The sequence below is a fragment of the Pleurodeles waltl genome, chromosome 10 (genome assembly GCF_031143425.1).
Source record: "Pleurodeles waltl isolate 20211129_DDA chromosome 10, aPleWal1.hap1.20221129, whole genome shotgun sequence".
Classification (NCBI taxonomy): domain Eukaryota; kingdom Metazoa; phylum Chordata; class Amphibia; order Caudata; family Salamandridae; genus Pleurodeles; species Pleurodeles waltl.
The window spans coordinates 305,167,136-305,190,940 of NC_090449.1; the positions used below are offsets into that span (position 1 = coordinate 305,167,136).

Sequence of the window (23,805 nt, forward strand, 5' to 3'; positions counted from 1 at the left end):
CTCAAGGCAGTTTGAGAGAAAGAAGAATATAGCTACTTATTTCTAATTACAATTCACCAGTATTGGTTTGTCTCACAACCACATACATTAAACTCAATTCGTCATGCCTGGAATCCTGATTACACTGTAGCAGAAAAATATTTAAAACAATGAATAAAGTAGACATTTTCGCCCTTTTGGTCCTTTATAGTTCAGCTCATGAGACAGAAATGTTGTCTGCCTCTCCAGTATTCTGGACATGGAAAGTGGTTGAGTACTTATCAATGATGAGGATGACACTATTGGATTATATGAAATAATGATGGAAAAAGTGAATGTGTCAGATGACTGAGGGTGGAAAGAAAAATGCAATAGGAATCCTAATGACCATTTGATATCAGACTCAGGTGCTGAAGATAGTGAGATGGACAAGAATTCTCAAGAGCCAGTAGGGAGGGGTAAAGAAGTAACAGAGTCCTTGCAAAAGAGGTGATTCAAGAGTTCAGTGCCCCTGCGTGCAGCACCACAGTTGGTATACTCCAGCCTCTTTTAATTTGCCACAATGAATCTCTTTCTGTTGACAGTGTCTGATCTAACAAACAACTTTTGAAATAAACATATTCATTGCCGAAAAAATAAGAGCCAGGAAATATAAATCATGAAATGTTAAAAATAGAAAAACAGAAGATGGAGGAAATCAAATATATTAGCTACCTAGACTTCTCAAATATAGGCTGATGGGGGCGTGGCCAAGATGGCAGCTTGGTAGAAGTGTTTCACCAGAGCTCTTCCATCCGTGCCAGTCAGCTACAGGCACTAACGTATTTGGCAGAGCCCATATGCACCTACATGATCCCAGACCCCATTGAAGACTGGTGGGTGCCCACTAATGCGTCCAGGCTCCAGGACTCCTCTGTTGGTAACCGGCATGGCCTACAGCTGAGCAGGGGAGGAGGAGCCTAGTGGCTCGGCTGCTGACTGAGCAACAGGCAGCAAGGCGATGCAGAGGAACCCTGAGATGGACCCGCCATCTTGGTCGCAATCCCGCACCTCCGTGCAGAGGGAGCACATGCTCTGGCTTGAACCTAGGGTGCCCGAGTATCATGAAGCAGCCTAGCAGATGGCAGGGTGCCTATCAGCCACTGCTGAAGAACATGCTACCAGATTGGTAAGGGTGAGGAAAAGCACCGTGGAGCCAGAGGGAGGCAGCCAGGCCAGAGATGTGGCCCAAAGGAGCCAACTTAGGCGACAGGCCAGTAGGTCATCACGGTCCAGATAAATCTGGGGCGGGGCTACCAGCGGCAGTACCAATCTGGCCCACATGTGCAGTGTAGGACAAGGTGTCACACCGACCATCTCTCCCGGACACTTGCAAGAGAGTCACAGCTCTACGACCTTGACAACATAAGAAGGCACTGCTGGGAGCACTCTCTGAAGTATACCCCCACTTTTTCAGCTGCACCAACCTGCGTTCGCCTCCACGCCGAGCACCACACAAGTAGGGGCACCCCAACTCAGGAAGCCATTTAACTGGAGACTCCTGGACTGGGGCAGAGGCCTGAACAGAGGTAACTCACCTACAGACGTGTGCACCTAAGGGCCAACCAATACACCAAGGCATACCCCCACCCCCCATGAGGGCAGTTTGTGTCCTAACCTTGACTCTTGGCCCCGTATTTGAAGACCTAGGACGTCTGTTACAGGCAGCATAATGGTGGCCCACAGAGCAAAGAAGGACAGCATTCTGAACGATCTGGTTGCCAAAGTGGCCTCTAAAAATGTGGACTCTCCTAATTGAATGGCTGCCTCAGACTCACTAGCTTCATCTGCCATGAATATAGTTCCTGATTGTGACGACACCCTATCCCCTGTTACCTGCTCATTATGGAAGCCCTTTTCTACAGACTCTGAGACGGCATAGTGGCACTGAGAGAGGATGTCTCCACTGACATCAAAGAAGTCAAAAAGGATGTTGTGGAACTAGGTCACTGGAAGGTGGCCCTGGAAACTAATGGAGATGCTGGGTAAAAAGAGCTGGAAGCCTACAGATGCAAAGTACTAGCTCTGCAGGAAAACAATGATGAACTCAAGATCCACCTTAAAGATTCAGAAAACAGATATTACTCCTCGAATATAAGGATTAAGGGAGTGCCCCTCCAAGCAGATTCAGGAGATCTGGAGGGCTACGGTGTCCATCTCTTTCACTATCTCCTCCCTGACCTGGCGAAAAAGGCAATCATACAGTACTGCACAAATCCAGCAGGCCATCTAGCAAGTGCACTGGGCTAACCTCAAGATATCCTCACATGCCTCCACAGTTACTGCCTGACGGAAGCCATCATGATGGTGGTAAGTGATCAAGACCCAGTCACCTTTCAAGGCATGAAAATCTGGCGCTACCAAGACTTGTCCCCTAATACACTTTAAAGATGCTGCACCCCTGAAGAGGAAACCACCTTGTCAAGCAAAAGAAACCGGTACCCTGCAAGGAGCGGCAACTTCACCCAACCCAGGATAAGAGCCACCGGGAACATAAGGCGCTCTTCCAATAACTCCAAAATAACTGAACCAACCGGGATCAAAATTTGAAACAATTATAAACACGGGCCTCAGAATGCCGCCACTCGGGATCATCCACTAGGCAGATAGTCTGGACCCTGTAACTAAGCGGAGTCACTCAGCAGGCAAAGGCCTTCATATACCCATTTTCTTCGTAGACCTTACAGAAGGATCTACAACATCATCTTCCACACTACTTAATGAGACAGACCTTAGAAATGATGATGTATTTACAGTAAGTGGGATTGTGTCACTGTTACTTAAACCTCATTTGTATATTTATTCACTTCTTTATTTAGAAAGAAAAAAATGTATGAAGTACTAAACCTGTTACCCCTTTGGCCTCTTTTAGATCCTTGCATGTATTTGAATTATAGAATTCACTTGGGTGAGGTTGGAGACCTGCACAGTCTCTGGTCAAACTTCCCATCCTTGACAAACAAGCGAAATTGGAAGAAAATGGTGATGTTGGTGAGACAGGAAAGAAGGTTATACTCTAAGGGTAGTTAGTCCACCCATGATACAAGATGGATCCCCATGGATCCAAAGTGACAAAAGTCATTAGCCAAATTCTTGACTGTCTCAAAAGGTTTTTGAGTTGTTTTTACTGCAAAATGGTAGTCCAGGCTGTGTCAAATTGGGCTCTTGTTGCAGAAGATTGGTTGCATGGTACTGACAACTTGAAAATTGTTGCTGATATGCACTGGTATTAACACAAAAAGGAGGGACTGGGAGTGTTAATGGTCCAGTGTACAATCTCCCTACAATAGTAACTATATACAGGTACACAGTTCCAAAATCAGAGAAAAGAAAATGAAGACAGGGAAGACCTGTAATCTCAGGAGCGAGAGCCCTCAAGCATCACTCTGGATGGCTAGCATCATCATCGGGAAATGCTCCTCACTAGGCCGGCACTGCAATGCCTAGTGGGCACCCCGAAATGGGGGCTCTCAGACGAATTCTGAGATAGTGACTAGAAAATTCAATAGTGCAGAACAAAGGTGCTATAAGTCACCATCAAAGACAAAAAAGAGGAAAAAGGATTTAAAATTGGTTATTCATCCATAAACTTCATCATTTAATCGGTCAAATGTAACAAGGATGAAGACCAAGGTTAAAAACAATTTTGAAAGTAAGGTTGAGGATTATGCTCATACGTCTTTCAAAAATGAAAAAAAATGTGTTAGAGAGTCCTAAAAATTATAAGGCACCTCTATGATATGGTCGACATGTTTCGCGTCTATTGGTCCATACAGATCCACTGACGCTTCATCAGGACCCACGTAACTATGTAAACAGACCTCTTTAGAAATATATGGAAACCGGTCACTTACTTAAGTTGACTGGTAATACAGGTACCCACCCCCTACTCGAGAACAGGTTCCATGGGTGAGGCGTCTCTAGGACTCATGGTGACAATATTCAATCACTGGTCCTATATTCAGACCTACCCTCGGAGACTGCCTCCCGATACCAATGCTAGCCATCCAGAGTGATGCTTGAGGGCTCTCGCTCCTGAGATTACAGATATGCACTGGTAGCCAAACACACAACAGAAAAAGGAGGAATACTACTACTCCTACTGAGCCAACGCATAGTTCTTAAAACAGTGCCCTCACCCACTAATATTGGCATGCTTCATAATCGGGCCTGCTTCAACATCCCTGCGCAGACCAATGTCAGGGATGGAGCATAAAGGAATGGGGAAGACAGTATGCGTACACACATTGCTATCTATTCTGCAGATAAAAGTACCTCATAAGAGTCCTCCTTCCACTTTATTATTGACCTCTCTGGAGTTTAAAATCGGTGATGAAACACGTCTCCTACCTGCTATCTTGTTACGGTAATTTCTGATCAACTCTATGGGTCCTTCAGTTTTCTTCAGGACCAGAGATCCCACTTCTACAGCGCCCCTAGAAAACTAGTCACAATGTAGGGGAGAAAAGGATACTTTTATCCAAGGGGAGATTACCTTACTCGCCCTTCATCCATATCTACACTCTGGTCATTCTGAAATAACAAAATCATTTAAAATCAACACCAACTACTGCAAAACAACCCATTTCTCCAAGACTCACAAGATACAGCCCCACCACATATTCCATTGCAAATATGCATATCCATGTCTGTGCTCATTTGAGAGAATTTCTTAAGCACAGAAACTCATGATCCACAGGTTACTTTCCTCCCAGTGGGTAGAACCACCACTGCATTCACAAATCACCCAGAGAAGACATGAAAGTATGCATATATGAAAATGTAACTTTTGCTTACCAAGTTACACTATACTCCAAACTATGTATTCTTGGGGACCTAAACATTTGGTTTGATTAAAAAAAACAATCTAAATATGCCCCATCCAAAAGCTATCATCACCGGCCTAGTCACACTGAACCTCCATTAGATTGTACACAATCCGAGACACATCGCTAGACACATCTCAGATGCCATTTTTACAAACCCAGACGTAGTTACTGTTCAAAGAATCACACCAGTCACATGGTCAGACCACCATTTGGTAACTTTCCAACATAAAACACCACAAATCAACACACCCAAGACCATCTTACATACATCCACCTATCGACCATGGAACAAACTCAACTTTGAATACTTAGAAACACAACTAACAGCCAAAACAGATCTAGACACAAAACATTATGTTAAAAAAAACTTTATGATTGGCTACAAGAAACTTTCAATATCCTAATACCACACGGAAAAACAAAACGGACAAAAACAATATTCTGGAGAAATACAGAACTAAAAAAGAAAACAAATTAGAAGGCTGCAACAAACCTGGCTCAAAACAAACAACATTCAGAACAAACTTCATTTACGCAAGCTTAACAGAATATTAAAAAGCTTTAAAAAAGTACTACTCAGACAGAACTCAAAATGCTAAATCTGCAAATAAAGAACTTTATAAAATTCTCAACAAATTTTGAAAACATAAATGCATAGAAGAAACTCGTCCCATTACTCAAGAATTTACAGACCAACTGGCAAATCATTACACAACCAAGGCAGACTCTTATGGTCATAGCAGGTGACTTCACCCTTGTCCACAACAAATGTCAGGAGAGATCGACCCAAAGACAGGACCAATTCAGGGACGTTTCAGATGCAGGGCTGTAGTGGCTGAAAGATATTGGCCTAAAAGACACTTGGAGTTTCAAATACCCCACATCTATGGGGTTACACTTTCTTTTAGGCCTCCTAACATATCTAGGCTCCGAAAAACTATTTTATAATCTCCTCCCACATCTTAAATGCCATAGGCCAGACCGAAATAGAAGTAACAGCATTGGCAGACCATTCGCCCATCACATTCACCTTCTGCATACGGAGCCATGCTGTCACTCATCGACAGTGGCAACTTAACAATAAACTTCTCACATATGATTTAATCAAGACAGAAGTCAGGGAGACCATTCAGCACTCCAACAAAATGAAACTCCTACCCCATCCATCACCCTAGTTTAGGAAATACTGAAAGCTATAGTAAGTGGTACCTTCTTAGCTACACTGAAAGCTGTAGCAAGTGGTATCTTCTTAGCTATTTTGGCGAAACTTAACAAGGAGAGGTGAAATATAAAAGCTGGATTAGAAGCTATCACGAATCTCCAAAACATAGAATACATTTCAGAGAATCTAGCATGACAGTGGAGAGTATCTGCAAATGTGGAAGGTTACAGATCAAGGTCATGGAAAAAGAAGGGCGGCCTCAATACCCATAATGAACATAGTTTGTTGGTGGTGTTTCGGCTTGAAAACTTGAGTCGATTAAGTTTATTCAAATTTGAACAAAGATAATGATGGCCATTTTCACTTAGGAGTTAAAGTGGAAGTAACCAAGACCGCCTACGTTGGGGTGGATGAGAAATCCTAATAACAATGAGGTTAGGAAACGGTGTATACTTGGGAGATGTGCTGAAGGTGAAAAGGGTACGAAATATCAGACTGAAGAGTTATAGAACACGGCCGAATATTACTGAACTCTAAGATAAGACGACTTCGCTCTACCGTCAAGGATTGAGTCACTGGGTTTTCATAGGGTAGTAAAGAGAAGAGGCTCGGAATCGAATTGACACAATTATGTAAATGTGCACTGCACAAAGGGTACAGATATTAGAATTGGGCAGAACTAAAAGAGAGGAAGGGTCTCTTTAGGTGTTCCGCAGAGCAGCATCCCTGGAAGGATTCTATCACGTCTGATTCTGAATTTTACTGGGTGCAGACCACTGTTTAACAACCGTTTCCAGATCAGATTCAACCTGAGGAAAAAGTGTCAGAATATATCTATCGCTCCCTTAATCTACAAAGTGAGAATATAAAGCAAAAAGCACAGGTCATTCCTTGAGAAAGAGGGTTTCTAATCTTTCCTCATCTACGCGTCAATTGATTTTCAGTTTTTCTCTACGGGTCGCAAAAGAATTACTTTCCTGCAATTGTTTCACAGAGCCTGTTCTGCATGAAGATCACACATTTATAGTCCACACACAAATCTTCCCTGTGTGGGTGCGCCAAGCAGCCGCTTGCCCCCACTGCCACAATTTATCAGGAGCAGGATTGAAATCAATGACTGGGATGCAGATGCGAAATGCTCTGGGCAGAATGTCCACTTGATTCTGTTATTTCTGGCAACGAATCGAATGATCTTAAGTGCCCACATACCCACTTCATGTTTGATTCTCAAGGAATCGATGAGGAGCAGGCACGGATAGGGGAAGGGAGCAAATCGATGGTCGCTGAAAAGACATGTTTAGATTAGGTGGGCTAACTGCGCACCTGGAGGAGGAGAAAATCTATTAAAATTGCAATAAATACATGGCACCGTGAGAAAGAGTGGGATGCAATAGCAGGGCTATTCTAAACACAAATTATACACACTGGGAAACAAAGTTTTTTTCTCATAATCTCTCTTTGCAATCGTGTCAGCTTTCAGCTGTGAGAACCAGTGTTTTCTTTGACACTGTAAAATGCCCCAGTCATTTATCTATTTAGTTATTTATGGTTTGCTATAGGTGGACTAGGCCCAAATGGGGACGGGGCAGTGCTTAATGCGAGGCCAAGTTGAAAGTTTCTGGCTACAAACAAAACTGTAGGAACACCATAAAACAAGAAGAGTAACACAATCTCCTACCAACCGCGCATTGCTTGGCGCTAGAAATAGCATGGATACAAAAGCAGAAGTCTGATGGTGTGCTACAGATAATCTAAAGATATTGTGTACCAACATGAGAATGAATCAATCATAATTACAGAATGAAAGCTTCTCAGAGTGATAAGCATTTCCTGAACACAAAGGGAACCTCAGAATGACAGCTGACATTGGACAGCAAAAAAAATGTACCATGTATAGAACTATTCTAACGGGAAGAAGGATGGAGTGCCCTAGGGGCACGCCCAGCGAAATATTACTTTAGTAACAAGACTTCGGGGAGCTTCCCTGCAAGGTATGTTGATGGGTCTGCATGCCAACCCTTTTCTCCCCACTTCAAAAAAATCCAATATACACTTAAATTATTTACAGCACGTAGGAAAGAAAAACATATTATATGGCACTAAAGAATACACATATTCTTATTATTATTATTACCAAATTGACTTACAGAGTTGGAGATAAGAGGCTGACCACATGTCCCTACCCTGACATAAAACTAAAGGCCAAAGGTCACCTGAAGCAGTACGTACAAATTTGATTGTTTACACTGAATGTTATTGGCTGACCAAAACAATAATCTAACATTTCATTTTCTCCTGCAATTCTAGCCTTATAATCTGCGGTTGCGGGTTATACCAGCCATTAAAGGTCATCCCCAGCATTAAAGGGCTTCACTTTAAATGCCCGAGCTAAAGGCGAGAGCCTTTAACAAGAAAGCAGGACTTTAATGCCAATATAACCGAGCTATGAAGGTCTACAAAGCTATTAGAACCTTTTGCCACTTGAGGGCAAAATGTACTAATGAATAAAACAAAGCCCCCCTGGAGCCCGAGGGGACTAAAATTCCCCCGGGCCCCATGAAGCTTTTGTTCACAGCAACAGCTGTGAACAAAAACACTGGAATGTTGGCGCTCAGGGCTTCTACTGGCCATTAGAATCCCAGAGCACTCCACTGTTTTCAATGGAGCTCCTAACCTTCTAATGTTCTAATAACAAGAATTGCATTAAGACTTAATGCACAGTTCAACAAAACCAAAGAAGGAGAAGGAGGTTGAGGGGCTGAGTCTGTCCTCCTTATAGTCTACATCACATTACAAAATAGGCCCAGCTAAAAGAACTACCACTGGATGGATAGGAAAAAGGATTTTCCTGTTAGAAAAACCCTCACCCACCAGGGTTACCCCTTGTTGGCATGCTTCATCATTGGGTTTCTTCCCATTCCACTATGGAGCAGGCGTGCTACGACCTACGGAATACGTGGGAGCACTGATGTAGTCTCGTCAATGTGAATCACAAGGGGATGGGAGTGGTGGGGTCTTGGGTGAGTTAAAAATACCTTTCTCCTAGTAATTCCAATGATTTAATAGATCTATTGGAGGCAGTACGATTAAAAAGGGGCTGCATAAGTGGTAGATGTAATGTACCTGACTTCCTATCCTACATGTTTCGGAGCCTTACCCCTAGGCTCCTCTTCAGGACCAAGGTGGACTCTCTGGTGCCACTCCTTGATTGACTACCTCTAATGAAAGCATAAATAATACTTGCTCTGTGATATGGTACAATTCATCTTACTAATGTGGTGTCATACGATGATACCTTTCGTTTATGGTGTCCGTCATTGATACCTGTGGAAATACAAGAGAGGCATAGTTATCATTGCCCCCCTTTGTAATGGGCCGCTATATATGTTGTTTGCGGGTGTGGTGTCACCTATTTGCAAACTGCACCCCACTCGTGGGAAACGTCACTCGTAAATATCAGGACTGAGAGACTAAAGTACTCTCACAATCAACGGTACAAGACATACTACATTTAAAACTTTTAAACATGTAAACACGTGAAACACACCAAACAGCACACACATGGTGCATGCGTAACCTACTCTGTAGCATTTGGATTCTCATTTCATAGCACCTCCGGGAGGGAGGTGTGCTTGTAGTCACAGTCTAAAGATTTGGTAGTTTTAGAATTGGTGTGGGACAGGGTGTATACCTACAACTGGGGAGGGGGTTCAACATATCATTCTGTAAAGTGGACATTTCCAGTAACCACACGCAGTTAGATGTGGTTCAGTGGTTCTTAGCACATACCTAGCAATAGGTCTTTCAATCTCATGCCTGTCTTTCACTTCTCCCTGATGCACATCACACATGCATTGTCTTGGTCATGTAGACTGACAGTGACACATGCTCAATCACATTAACACTCACTAATGCCTGTACACAGGCTTGTCCACACTTCATACACTCACACTGCAAGCACAATTGTCCCTCAAACACACTCTCTTGCTGTTTCAGATGCATACTAATACACACAAACACCCGCACATCCGATCTAAGAGAAGGAGGTGGGCCAAGAGGAACAGGCTTCGTAGGAGTAGGCAGACGAAGATTATACACTGGTATGGTCTAAGAAGAGGATGTGGCAAAAAGAAGATATAAGCTTAGCTCACAGACACTGTCACATTCTATGTGTGTAATGGGTGTTGCTATTTGATTGTCCTTAAGCCCTCACATTACTTAAACTTTACCAGTAGCTCTTAAGGCCCTCACCCAACCTAAACTATACTAGCAGCCCTTAAGGCCCTTTTCCTACCTAAACTACACTAGCAGCTCTTAAGGCCCACCCTGCCTTAACTGTACTAACAGACCTTAAGGCTCTCACACTACCTAAACTATACTAGCCACCCATAAAGGCCTTACCCTACTTTAACTCAACTGGCAGCCCTGAAAGCCCTTACCCTACCTTAACAGTACTAGCAGCCCTTAAGGCTCTCACCCAACCTAAACTATATAAGCTGCCAATAAGGCCCTCACCGAACCTAAACTACCCTAGCAGCCCTTAAGGCATTTACCCTACCTTAACTATACTAGCAGACCTTAAGGCCCTTACCCTACCTTACCTATGCTAGCAGACCTTTAGGCTCTCACCCTAGCAAAACTATACTAGCCCCCTAAAAGGCCCTCACTCTACCTTAATTATATTAGCAGCCCTTAAGACCCTTACCCTACTTTAACTATACTAGCAGTCCTTAAGGCTTTCACCATGCCTAAACTATACTAGCAGCCCATAATGCCCTTATACCACACCTTAACTATACTAACAGGCCTTACTCTACTACCTACACTAAACTAGCAGTCAGGAAGACATTACGTTAGAACAAGACGGGGTAGTGCAAGCATTTTTGCCACTTTTGGGAACTGTTTATTTTTCTATCATTATCGAACAAGTTACTTACCTTCAGTAAAGCATTATCTGGTAGAGACTCTGTCTAGCTGCAAATTCCTTACCTTTGATTTTTCCCAGCGTCAGGCTGGATCCGGAAACTTTATTCAGCAAAACCCCTTCTATGCGCTGTTGAGTGGCTCCATTCGACTCCGCATGGTGTCACTGGAGCCGGATGTGACTTTGTGGCCACCTAGGCGCGCAGGCATCAGTTACTTTTACCATAACTTTCCACACCAGAAGTGGGGAGCCATGATAACAACTGGTGTAACGTGTGTTACAACTACTGCCCTGAAAAAAGGATAACCCAAACCCTAGGAACAAGTTTGCAGAGCAGGGAGGCATGGGTGGGTGTAAGAAACCTGCAGATAGACAGAGTCTCTACCATATAATGTGTTAGCAAAGGTAAGTAACTTGTTAGTCTGATAGAGACTTCTAGGTGCAGATTCCTTATCTTTGATTAGATACCCAAGCCATATCTCTAGGCGGTGGGCTGTGGACAATGTTTCAGACTAGAAAGTCCTGCAGGACCGAATGGGTGAAATGTCTGTCCCTGCGGACCTGACTGTCCAGGCAGTAGTGCTTGGCAAACATGTGCAGGGATGCCCACGCTGCTACCTGGCAGATGTCCAGGACTGGGACTGCACGTACTAACACAGTGATTGCAGCTTTTCCCCTGGAGGAATGGGCCCTCAGGAGGCTGCTTCTTACCCAGATCATACAGATCTTAATTCATAGAACGACCCAGCGCGAAATGGTCCACTTCTGTACTCCTCGTCGCTTCTTTGCTCCCAAATACCTCACAAAGAGATGGTCGTCCACCCAGTATTCTTTTGTGCAGTCAAGGTAGAATGACAATGCTCTTTGTGGGTCCAGCCTGTGGAGTCGCTCCTTTCTTAGAGGGATGTGAGGGAGTAAAGAAGGTGGGAAAGGTGACAGTTTGACCCAGATGGAATGGGGTCACTACCTTGAGGAAGAAAGAGGCACGTGTTCGTAGCACAACCTTTTCTGGAAAGACTGAGATATGGCAGCTTAGATGGTAGTGCCTGTATCTCACTCACCCTCCGGGCAGATGTTATGGCCACTAAGAAAGCTTTCTTGATGGTGAGCAGCAGGAGGAGACAATTGTACAAAGGCTCGAAAGGAGCGCACATAAGGTATGTGAGAACTAGATTGAGATCCCACTGAGTGATGACAATATGCGGAGGGGGAAACATATTTACAAGCCCTTTAAGAAACCTATTTACAATAGGGGGCTTGAAAAGAAAGAGTTGATCAGGCAGCCGCAGAAAGGCTGATAGAGCAGAGATATAGCCCTTTAGTGTCCCCAGAGAGGAAACCTGTTGGGCAAGAGAAAGAACAAAGAGAAGAATATCAGATAAAGAAGCAGAGAGAGGATCTATAGGCTTCTCTGTACAATATCTTACAAATCGTTGCCAATGGCAGGCATATACTGTTTTTGTGGAGGAACGCCTGGCTGCCAAGATAAGGTTACAGACTTCGGGAGGAAGGTCGAAGGCTGTCAACTACCACCCAATCGCCACGCATGAAGGCGCATGGTTCACAGGTTTGGGTAGAGGACCCTTCCTTGCAGCTGCAACAGAAGATCCTCCCGAAGGGGCAACCTGATCGGAGGACCGATGCTCATTTTCAGAAGCTCAGGATACCAGACTTTCCGTACCTATTCCAGAGCCACAAGGATTACTTGGGCCCAGTTGTTCTTGATTTTCTGGAGAACTCTGGGCAGAAGTGGTATGGATGGAAAGGAGTACAGAAGGCCTGAGCTTCACTCACAAGGAAAGGTGTCGCCAAGCGAATGCCGCCTTGGAAACTCCAACACGCAAAACTGCTGATATTGTGCGTTCTCTTCTGAGGCGAATAGATCTAACCAAGGCTCTCCCCACTGCTGAAAGAGACCTTGTATCACTTCTGAATGGAGACACCACTCGCGATCCGCTAGGCATCAACAGCTGAGTTAATTCGCCTGGTGTTCAGAAAACCTGCCAGGTTTTGAACAACCAAGGTTATGCCTTGATTGTCAAGAGGCCCTGCATCTCTGGACATCTCTGGAACGAGTCCACAACGCCATCCCACCCTGCTTGTTGCATTACCACATGGTGGGGGTGGTGGTATTCGTGAATATCTGCCCTACGTTCCCCTTGACAGAGGGAAGAATTGCCTTCAACACTCGTCGGATCACCCGGAGCACCAACATGTTGATGTGAAGCCTGGATTCTGCCAGAGACCAGAGTCCTCTATTCTCCACCTCTCCCAGATGGCCGCCTCATCTCAGGAGCGACGTGTCTGTCACTACTGTGAGGTCTGGTTGGGAAGGGGAGAGAAGTCTGCCTATGTCCCAATTGGGGTTTGTTAACCATCACTACAGGTGTTTCCCAGTTCCCTTGGAGATCTGGGCTATGTCGGAGAGATTTCCTTGATGATGTGCCCACCGGAACGTCTGGTCCCACTGCAGAACCTGCAAATGCCATCTGGCATGTTTTACCAGCAGGTTGCAGGAGGCCATGAGGCTCAGCAGCCTCAGGGCCGTTCTGACTGAAATCCAGGACAGAGGCTGAAACATCGGTATCATAGCCTGAATATCTTGGACTCGCTGCTCGGGGGAATAAGCCAGAAACTGCACTGTGTCCAGAACTGCTCCCTATAAAAGAGAGCATTTGAGAGGGAATCACATGTGACTTCGGCACGGTTATAGTGAAGCCTAGCGAATGCAGAAGGTTCGCCAGTCTGGAGGTGAGATACGATAGCCTGGGGCGAGTCCACCTTCAACAGCCAGTTGTTGAAGTAGGGGAAGACTGAAACCCCTGACCTACGCAGATGACCTGAGACCACCGGCATCACCTTGGTGAACACCCGAGGGGTGCTGGTAAGGCCAAATGGCAGCACGGTAAACTGAAAATATTTGTGGCCTAAGTTGAACTGCAGGTAGCACCTGTGGACAGGCAGGATGGGAATGTGAAAACACACATCCTGTAAGTCCAGTGCTACCAACCAGTCTTTTAGGTGTAGGGCAGGCAAGACCTGAGCCAACATGAGCATTTTGAACTTCTCCTTCTGGAAGAAGAGATTTACGTCTAGAACAGGGCAAAGACCCATGTTCTTTTTGGGTATTAGAAAGTAGCGGGAATAACAACCACAGCCTACTTCTGATACTGGGACCCTTTCTATGGCTCTCTTGGCCAAAACAGCTGTAACTTCCTCTTGGAGCACAGACAAATGATCCTCCGCCAACCATTCGATTGCTGGTGGAATAGGAAGAGGAAAGGATTGAAAGGGCAGAGCATCGCCGTTACTGATGATCCGCAGTTCCCATGTTTCTGATCTTATAGACTTCCAGTGGAGGAGATAATAGTGTATCCTCCCTCCAATTGGGCAAGCCCGGTCACAGAGATGCAAACTAGGAGGGCTTACATGCTGCAGCTGCGGGGGGATGTGTGGTAGATGACTTGTGCCCTGCAGACCCTCGAGATCTGAAGGCACCGCACCCAAATCCTCGCATACACTGGGTTGGTTGTGTAGGGCTGGTGGTGGTACGAAAGCAAGGGTCACCCAGAGTGGGTGTATGGTGGCAGGCAATCGTCCTGTTGACAGAGCCCCTGGGCCGGGCTTGGACCAAATTCCCAGCAGGACATCTGTAAGTACTTCATTGAAGGGCAAAAGGGGTTCAGATGTAGAAGCCCCAGGCTGAAGCACTTCCGTCAAATGGTGCTGACAGCTGCTGAGGGCAGTTCGAAGTTGAGGACCTCTGCTGCCCTACGCACCACTATTGCTTAAAATGCTCCATCCTCCATAGCCACAGTGGTAATCGGGTAAGGTATTCAGAACACTGTCCTCTCCTATCTCCTCATACCAGTCCAAAGATCTTACCTACTGGTGTTCTAAAGGATCCTGTGACCGCTCCTACTCTTCCCCAATGCTTGGCTGTGTAAAATAAGGCTGAGGCAATGATCTGGCACCTGTAGGGTCCGTTAGTGCCAGATTCGGCTCAGGATCATCAGGGATGAGAATGGGGCTGGCGACAGCGGCACCGGGAGCATCAGCGTTTTGACTGTTGCTGGAGAAGATCACCTCGGTACGACCGGTGCTGGTCTGGATCCAGACTCTGATCCATGAGACTCTGCCGGAGTTGAAGTCTCATCCAATCGTGTGGGGCCCAAAGGTGTGCCAGAGGGGTGGGCCCACGCGAATACCTGGCACATGGCCTCGTAGAACTCCTTTATCTGAGAGGCTGTTGATACGGCTCCCGGAGAAGGTAGGAGGTGCGGAGTCGAACTGGCTGATGGCTCCACAGAACTGTGCGAGGAACGCCGATGTTCCCCTCTCGTTTTGTTGGCCGACGGACTAGGTGAAGTCAAAGTCATGTTGGACTTCTTCTTTTCATGCCTTTTACAGAGTATTGCACTTGCCATTGCTGCCGACTGTGGGGTTGCGAGCAGCTTTAGCGACCACTCCCTCAAAGCCTTTGGAGCCATGAACCAGCAGTCCGAGCATGACTTGGAGTCATGGTCGCACTCGAGGCACCAGAGGCAAAAAAGATGGTGGGGTCTGTTACCATCATGGCATGGTGATAGGCACCTCCCGGTTTGAACCTGCCTTCCTCGCGGTCATCTCGAAACACATGAGAAAAAACTCAACAAAAAGTTATATAAAGGCCTGTCAAAAAGCGAAAGAGCTGTAGCTCTGTCCAGATCTGCACTAACTGGCCCATAAATAGAAGAAGTAACGTCTGCACACCTGTATGGCGCCTATATAAGGGGCTGAAACGTCACATCCGGCACCAAGGATGCCACACAGAGCTGAATGTAGTCAGCCGGCGGCTCGTGCAAAGGGTTTTGCTCACCAAAATTGTACGAATCCAGCCTGACGCCTGGGGAAATCAAAGGTAAGGAATCTGAAGCTATAAGTCTCTATCAGATACATGATCTATGAATCCCATCCTATGACATCACAGAAAGTGAGACGGTTAAACGGGCTACAGACTGCCATAAATAAAGGTAAAATGAAGCAAACCTAAATATCTGAGCAGCTGACACTGTCCCCCATCTGCCTACCTAGTATCACCTGCCCTGAGGCAGAAATTCACAGTATTTGTAATCATCTTCACGGCACTAAAAGGAAGTTCAGTGACATATAACTTATGAAAACCCTACTCCTTGAAATATACCAACTGTTCAAATAATTAATCATCCTGCATGCAAACGTGTACATTTACTGTAGAAAAAGGTGGCTACACATGTCAATTAAAGTTTCCAGTGGTTTAAATGGAGGAAAAGGAAGCACAATTGCTCCCGATTAGTGTGACTGAAAAAAACAGACAAGAGCACAGAGTGAGAGAGAAAGGGCTAGTGGAAGAAGGTGAGAGACGCAAGAGAGTGTGAGGAAAAACAGACATTATGAAGTCTTTGGACCACATTGAGTCGGGTGGAGTGGTATCCTCGCAGAGATTAGCTTCCAGTCAAAACTTTATTGCGTGATTACCTAAAATCTTTGCCAAAGAACACATAATGTAGCACTTGACAGCCTTCAGCTAGTAATACAAGTAATGCGCCACTGTTAAACAATAGTCACAATTCTTAATTTGTAAAACCATTAAAATTGAGGCCTAATGAAATTAAAGAAAAATAAGAGGTGCAGCAATAGATATCAGAGCTTGGTATATTCCTGGAATCATACTTTTAAAATAAGATATTTGTTTATAGCAGTTAAATAGTTAAAAATTGAATCAGTTCGACGTGAGGTTTTCATTTAATTTTGCTTGCACTTGCGAAATACATTTACCAAATTTGACCAGCTCTACTGGCTCTTTTAGAGTGAATACCAAAGTTCTAGTCTCGGAGCAAGATCTTATGCCGTAGCGAAGGAAGAGAGGTCTTAGTAAAGTGCGTCGTGCATTCAGCAGTGCCAGACAGCAGCATAATATATGGATAAATGTCTCTGTTTTATAGCCACAAAGTCTGCAACAGTTTATACTGGTGAAGGAACGCCAATTTGGATTCAGTTCCTTTATTTTTAGGCCAAGCAGTCTGGCAAAGGTAATTTTTGTCACACAGGCTTTCCTGATTGTGCAAGCTAAGTAGGGCTGGGGTGCCAGATGCTATGTATCACTCTTATAGGATGCCACCACCGCTCTTTCAACTGCTGTGTTTTTCAATTTTCCCAGATCACATGCACAGGAAATAATTTTTACCTGTCTTTTCAGAATCGCCTTGATGGATATTTGTGACTGTGCCGGTTTTGTCAGTTCAGCTTGATCGATTTGTAGGCCTGTTAGTGCTGTGGTTAAGTATTGTGACCATGGGTATTTCTTTGTTTCAAAGATGTGGCGAAGGAATGATTTCAGAGTGTTAGTTGGTGCCATGATTAATTTACAGTAGTACTTCAGGAAAGCCCCCATATGTACCCAGTTTTGGCCTTCCAGCCCAAATTCTAACCTCATCAGATTACTCCTTAGATATTGTGGGAGTATGAATATTCTTTTATAGATTTTCACTTGAAGCTTTTGTATCAGCGTGGTAAGATGACCTGGGTAGGCTTAATGCCCATAGTTTAATGCTGGTAAGAAAGAAGCTTTCAGTACTTGAAGAATTAATCTGGCGGTCGGGTTTTCCTTGGTTTTGTTTAACTGGCATAGTTCATACAGGGAGTGCAGAATTATTAGGCAAGTTGTATTTTTGAGGATTAATTTTATTATTGAACAACAACCATGTTCTCAATGAACCCAAAAAACTCATTAATATCAAAGCTGAATATTTTTGGAAGTAGTTTTTAGTTTGTTTTTAGTTTTAGCTATGTTAGGGGGATATCTGTGTGTGCAGGTGACTATTACTGTGCATAATTATTAGGCAACTTAACAAAAAACAAATATATACCCATTTCAATTATTTATTATTACCAGTGAAACCAATATAACATCTCAACATTCACAAATATACATTTCTGACATTCAAAAACAAAACAAAAACAAATCAGTGACCAATATAGCCACCTTTCTTTGCAAGGACACTCAAAAGCCTGCCATCCATGGATTCTGTCAGTGTTTTGATCTGTTCACCATCAACATTGCGTGCAGCAGCAACCACAGCCTCCCAGACACTGTTCAGAGAGGTGTACTGTTTTCCCTCCTTGTAAATCTCACATTTGATGATGGACCACAGGTTCTCAATGGGGTTCAGATCAGGTGAACAAGGAGGCCATGTCATTAGATTTCCTTCTTTTATACCCTTTCTTGCCAGCCACGCTGTGGAGTACTTGGACGCGTGTGATGGAGCATTGTCCTGCATGAAAATCATGTTTTTCTTGAAGGATGCAGACTTCTTCCTGTACCACTGCTTGAAGAAGGTGTCTTCCAGGAACTGGCAGTAGGACTGGGAGTTGAGCTTGACTCCATCCTCAACCCGAAAAGGCCCCACAAGCTCATCTTTGATGATACCAGCCCAAACCAGTACTCCACCTCCACCTTGCTGGCATCTGAGTCGGACTGGAGCTCTCTGCCCTTTACCAATCCAGCCACGGGCCCATCCATCTGGCCCATCAAGACTCACTCTCATTTCATCAGTCCATAAAACCTTAGAAAAATCAGTCTTGAGATATTTCTTGGACCAGTCTTGACGTTTCAGCTTGTGTGTCTTGTTCAGTGGTGGTCGTCTTTCAGCCTTTCTTACCTTGGCCATGTCTCTGAGCATTGCACACCTTGTGCTTTTGGGCACTCCAGTGATGTTGCAGCTCTGAAATATGGCCAAACTGGTGGCAAGTGGCATCGTGGCAGCTGCACGCTTGACTTTTCTCAGTTCATGGGCAGTTATTTTGCGCCTTGATTTTTCCACACGCTTCTTGCGACCCTGTTGACTATTTTGAAAGAAACGCTTGATTGTTCGATGATCACGCTTCAGAAGCTTTGCAATTTTAAGAGTGCTGCATCCCTCTGCAAGATATCTCACTATTTTTGACTTTTCTGAGCCTGTCAAGTCCTTCTTTTGACCCATTTTGCCAAAGGAAAGGAAGTTGCCTAATAATTATGCACACCTGATATAGGGTGTTGATGTCATTAGACCACACCCCTTCTCATTACAGAGATGCACATCACCTAATATGCTTAATTGGTAGTAGGCTTTCGAGCCTATACAGCTTGGAGTAAGACAACATGCATAAAGAGGATGATGCGGTCAAAATACTCATTTGCCTAATAATTCTGCACCCCCTGTAGATATTATAAACTCAGCCTTTGACTTCAAGTGATGAAGATGAACTTTGGGCTTTCCCTTAGCCAGACGCCCAGGTAATTATAGGTGTCTGTGCTGCAGATGTTGAGTGGCCCCATTTTCCAGTTGAGGTGCTGATGTTTCAGTGGCCCACCAAAAATTATTACTTTCATTTTTGAGGGATTTGCCGTCATTTTATTTGCGATGTTTTAGTCATACAAAGCAGTAAGTGCTTTTTTGTAGGCCAGTTTCTGAGTGGTCCAACAAGACGATGTAATCTGCATATTGCAGAAGGGTGAGTCTGAGGTGCCCCAATTTTTGGTGGGATCAGGTTTACGTATTTTAGTGCATGTGACATGTTTGCTATGTGTCCCCCTTCCTAATTGCGAGTCGCAGCACTATGTTGTATTGTTTTGTGACTGCGAACGCGGTCGCAAAACAATCACAGTTAGCTAACCCATTCGCAAAAGGGAAGGGGTCCCGATGGGACACATTCCCCTTTGTGAATGGCATTGAAAACATTTTTTCAGAGCAGGCGGAAATGAAAACGTTTCATTTTTTAGTTTTGTAATGCATCTCGTTTTCCTTTAAGGAATACAGGCTGCATTACAAAAAATAAGAAAAACTGCTTTATTTAAAAGCAGTCACAGACATGGGGGTCTGCTGTCTCCAGCAGGCCACCATCCCTGTGAGTGCTGCGAGTCTCAAGGGGGTCGCAAATTGCAACCCACCTCATTAATATTAATGAGGTGGGCCTTTGCGACCCCCTTGCGAGTCGCAGATGGTGTCAGGGGCACCATCCTACATTCTGAATTGCGACTCACAATTTGCGACTCGCAATTCAGACTCTACTTACATCTGGCCCAAAACACCTTAAATTCAGCGTGCCCATACAACTATCTCCTGAAAGTATGCTTTGATTCCAAGAAGCCATGCTTTGAGTGCTTTCTATAATCATTCTTAGTGTTCTGCTTCTATATTTAAAACATGCATTGTAAAGAAAATGATAATTTCCAGTGCAGGTTCACATGGCTGGAGCCTGATCAGTAACCCTATGGGAAACGGGGGACAACTACGCCCGATGCAATTCATTTAAGAGCAAAACCTATACTTAGAGGAAGGCACGTTTGTTATTCAAAGGTTTTTAAACTTAAGGTAAGGCAGCGATCAATACAACGGTGCTTATCGATCAGCCGCCTGGGCCCAGATCTGAAGAGGCTTTCTTCAGGCAAAGGCACACTCTTAGAAAGCGGAAGAGAAAATTAAACTACCTGCTTGTTGTGCGTCCTCTGGATTGTGCAGTCTACACGAAGGATTAGTTACTTACCTGTAAATCCTAGTTCTCTTCCAGGGGTATCCTCATCAAAGTCATAAACATTGAATATTCCCGCCCTTGTGCGGGGACCCCGGAGCATATATATATAAAATACATACATATTATCATGTGTAAAACAGCAATGCAGGCTATAATCATAAATAGGCTAAAATGCTTTATTTCTATGCAAGTTTTTTTTTTTTTTTTTTTTTTTTTATATTATAAAATCACAATAGATCATAAATATCTACCTAAGCCCCAAAAACTGGACTTAGGGAAGTAAACAGCAGTAAATATCAGAGAAAAATAGAAAAAACCACATTGAAAAACAATGAAGCATTCTTAGCCAATAGGCTGCATGCAGGTTAACACAGGAGAACCATAAAAACTTTGGCACCGTGCCTTTAAGACCCTGAGCACCTCCAGTATCCCACCATGCCTCAGGGGTGAAGGGAAGGTGACAGTTGGTTCACAGTTAGGTCAGTACTTTTTTACGGTGACAATCTGTGTAACTGATCAGAAAGATAATCTGTCCTGCACTTCTAGGAGACTTAAGTCCGGGGAGGAGGGTGGGTTGTTTATGACTTTGATGAGGATACCCCTGGAAGAGAACTAGGATTTACAGGTAAGTAACTAATCCTTCTCTTCCAGGGGATCCTCATCAATAGTCATAAACATTGAATAGATTAGCAAGCCCATCCCTAAACTCTGCGGACTGTCCGAAAGAAGTGCAGGAAAGAATACATATTCATGCAAATAGATTTCTAAGAGAGGCCTGCCCCACCTGGGCATCCGCTCTTGCATCCGAGTCTAAACAGTAATGCTTAGTAAAGGTATGCACAGACTTCCATGTAGCAGCCTTACAAATCTCGGAAATTGGTACATTGTTAAGGAGGGCAGCAGTAGCCGCTTTTCCCCTTGTGGAATGCGCTTTTGGCCTAGCCAGTAATTGCTTATTAGCCAGTTGGTAAGTGTTAACAATACAAGACACAATCCATCTTGATATAGTTCGTTTAGACGCTGCCTCTCCTGTTCTTAAATGACCATAATTCAGAGACAAATGGTTAGAATGTCTAATCGGTTTTGTTTTGTCCAAATAGAATTTCAGCACTCTTTTTAAGTCTAAAGAATGCAATGCTTTCTCAGCCGGAGTCTCCGGATTGGGAAAGAAAGTCGGTAAAGATATAGTCTGATTGATATGGAATTCTGACACCACCTTCGGAAGGAAAGATGGGTGAGTTCGCAGAACCACTCTATTATCGTGAAAAACCGTGTACGGTTCTCTGCAAGACAGAGCCTGAATTTCGCTGACCCTCCTCGCTGAAGTAATGGCAACCAAAAAAGCCGTCTTCCACGTAAGGTGCTGTAAAGAGGCCTTGTGGATAGGTTCAAAGGGAGGGCCCATAAGTTTTGACAGGACTACATTCAGTTCCCATGGAGGAGAAGGTCTCCGAATGGGAGGAAAAACCTTTTTCAAGCCTTCTAAAAAATCCTTGACTACAGGTATCGTAAAGAAGGATTCCTGAGAAGGCGACTTACGATACGCTGTAATTGCAGACAAATGAACCTTAATAGAAGATACCTGCAGACCAGACTTCGCCAGATGAAGTAAATAGGATAGTATGACGTCCTCCTGAGCTCGTATGGGATTTATACCTTGTTGAGAGCACCAGATGTAAAATCTCTTCCACTTAAAAGCGTAAGAACGCCGCGTGGAAGGTCGTTTTGACTCTTTCAAGATGCTCATGCACTCCTGTGAGAGCCCTAGGTGCCCATACTGTAGGAATTCAGGAGCCATGCTGTCAAGCTCAGAGAGGGAAGGTTGGGATGTAGGATTCTGCCTTCCATTCTGCTCAGGAGATCCGGTCTGCACGGCAACCTCCTGTGAGGTCTTTCCGATAAGTTGAGTAGGTCCGTGTACCAGAATTGGCGGGGCCATTGTGGCGCTATCAGAATCATTCTGGTTCTGGAGTTGTAAAATTTGTTGATTACTGCCGGTATGAGGGGAATCGGTGGAAAGGCGTAGAGAAATGTCCCTGACCAGTTGATCAACAGGGCATTCCCTTGAGATCCCGGACGGCAGAACCTGGACGCGAAGTCTGGGCATTTCTTGTTTGTTTCGTCTGCAAAGAGATCCAACTGAGGTCGACCCCATTGACCGAAGATGTCCTCGACGACTTCGTCGTGTAGCACCCAGTCGTGCGCGTCTTCCAGATGTCTGCTCAGGAAATCTGCCTCTACGTTTTGCTGACCTGGCAGGTGTACCGCTGTGATAGACATTCCCCTGGCCAGGAGCCAATGCCATATCGTTTGGGATTCTCGAGACAGAGGTAGTGATCTTGTTCCCCCCTGTTTGTTCAGGTAATACATTGTGGTTGTATTGTCTGTCTGAATTAGGATAGATTTCCCCTGAACCAATGGAGAGAAAGATTTGAGAGCCAGATGGACTGCTCTGAGTTCCAGAAGATTTATGTGATAATTCTTTTCCTTGTCGGACCACAGACCCTGAGCTTGGAAGGAACCCAGATGAGCACCCCAACCCTGAAGAGACGCATCCGTTACCAGAGTGTCGACTGGAATTGTCTGATGAAACGGAGAACCTATCGACAGGTGAGGTCTGTGCATCCACCATTGTAGTGATTGAAAAGCCACTGCTGGTAGTCGAACTCTGTCCTCCCAGTGACCAGTCTTTTGGCTCCAATTGTTCTCTAATGCCTCCTGAAGGGGCCTCATGCGTAGCCTGGCATTCGGGACAATGAAGATGCATGAAGCCATGGAGCCCAGAAGCGATGTCACCTGACGAGCTGTAGGTGCATCGGCTGTTAATAGATGTTGACACTTCCTGTGGATTGATAAAAGTCGTTCCTCCGAAGGATACACTCTTTGGAGCTCTGTGTTTAGTATCGCTCCCAGGTAGTGGAGGTTTTGTGTTGGAATCAAGTTTGACTTGTCGTGGTTGATTTGAAGACCTAGAGACTCGAAAGTTCTTAGAACGATATCTCGATGTTTTCTCGCCTGATCCGGAGATGAGGCCTTCACTAGCCAGTCGTCCAGGTAGGGGTAGACGAATATTTTTTGTCTTCGAAGGTGTGCCGCTACCACTGCTACACATTTTGAAAAGACTCGGGGTGCAGACTTCAGGCCGAATGGAAGGACTCTGAATTGGTAGTGCTGTGACGCTATCTGGAAACGTAAAAATTTCCGATGTTTGGTTGCTATTGGGATGTGAAAATATGCATCCTGTAGGTCGATGGAGCACATCCAGTCTCCCTGATGCAGTTGCGGGACAATCTGGTGAAGGGCTAGCATCCTGAACTTTTGTTTTCTTATGTACTTGTTCA

At 44.7% G+C, this 23,805-nt stretch overlaps 1 protein-coding gene across 4 annotated transcripts in view; it reads right to left on the reverse strand.

Annotated features, from left to right (window-relative positions):
• CLUAP1 (clusterin associated protein 1) overlaps positions 1 to 23,805 on the reverse strand; it is an 851,865-nt gene that overhangs the window by 45,821 nt on the left and 782,239 nt on the right. The gene's annotated exons all lie outside the window — the stretch shown is intronic.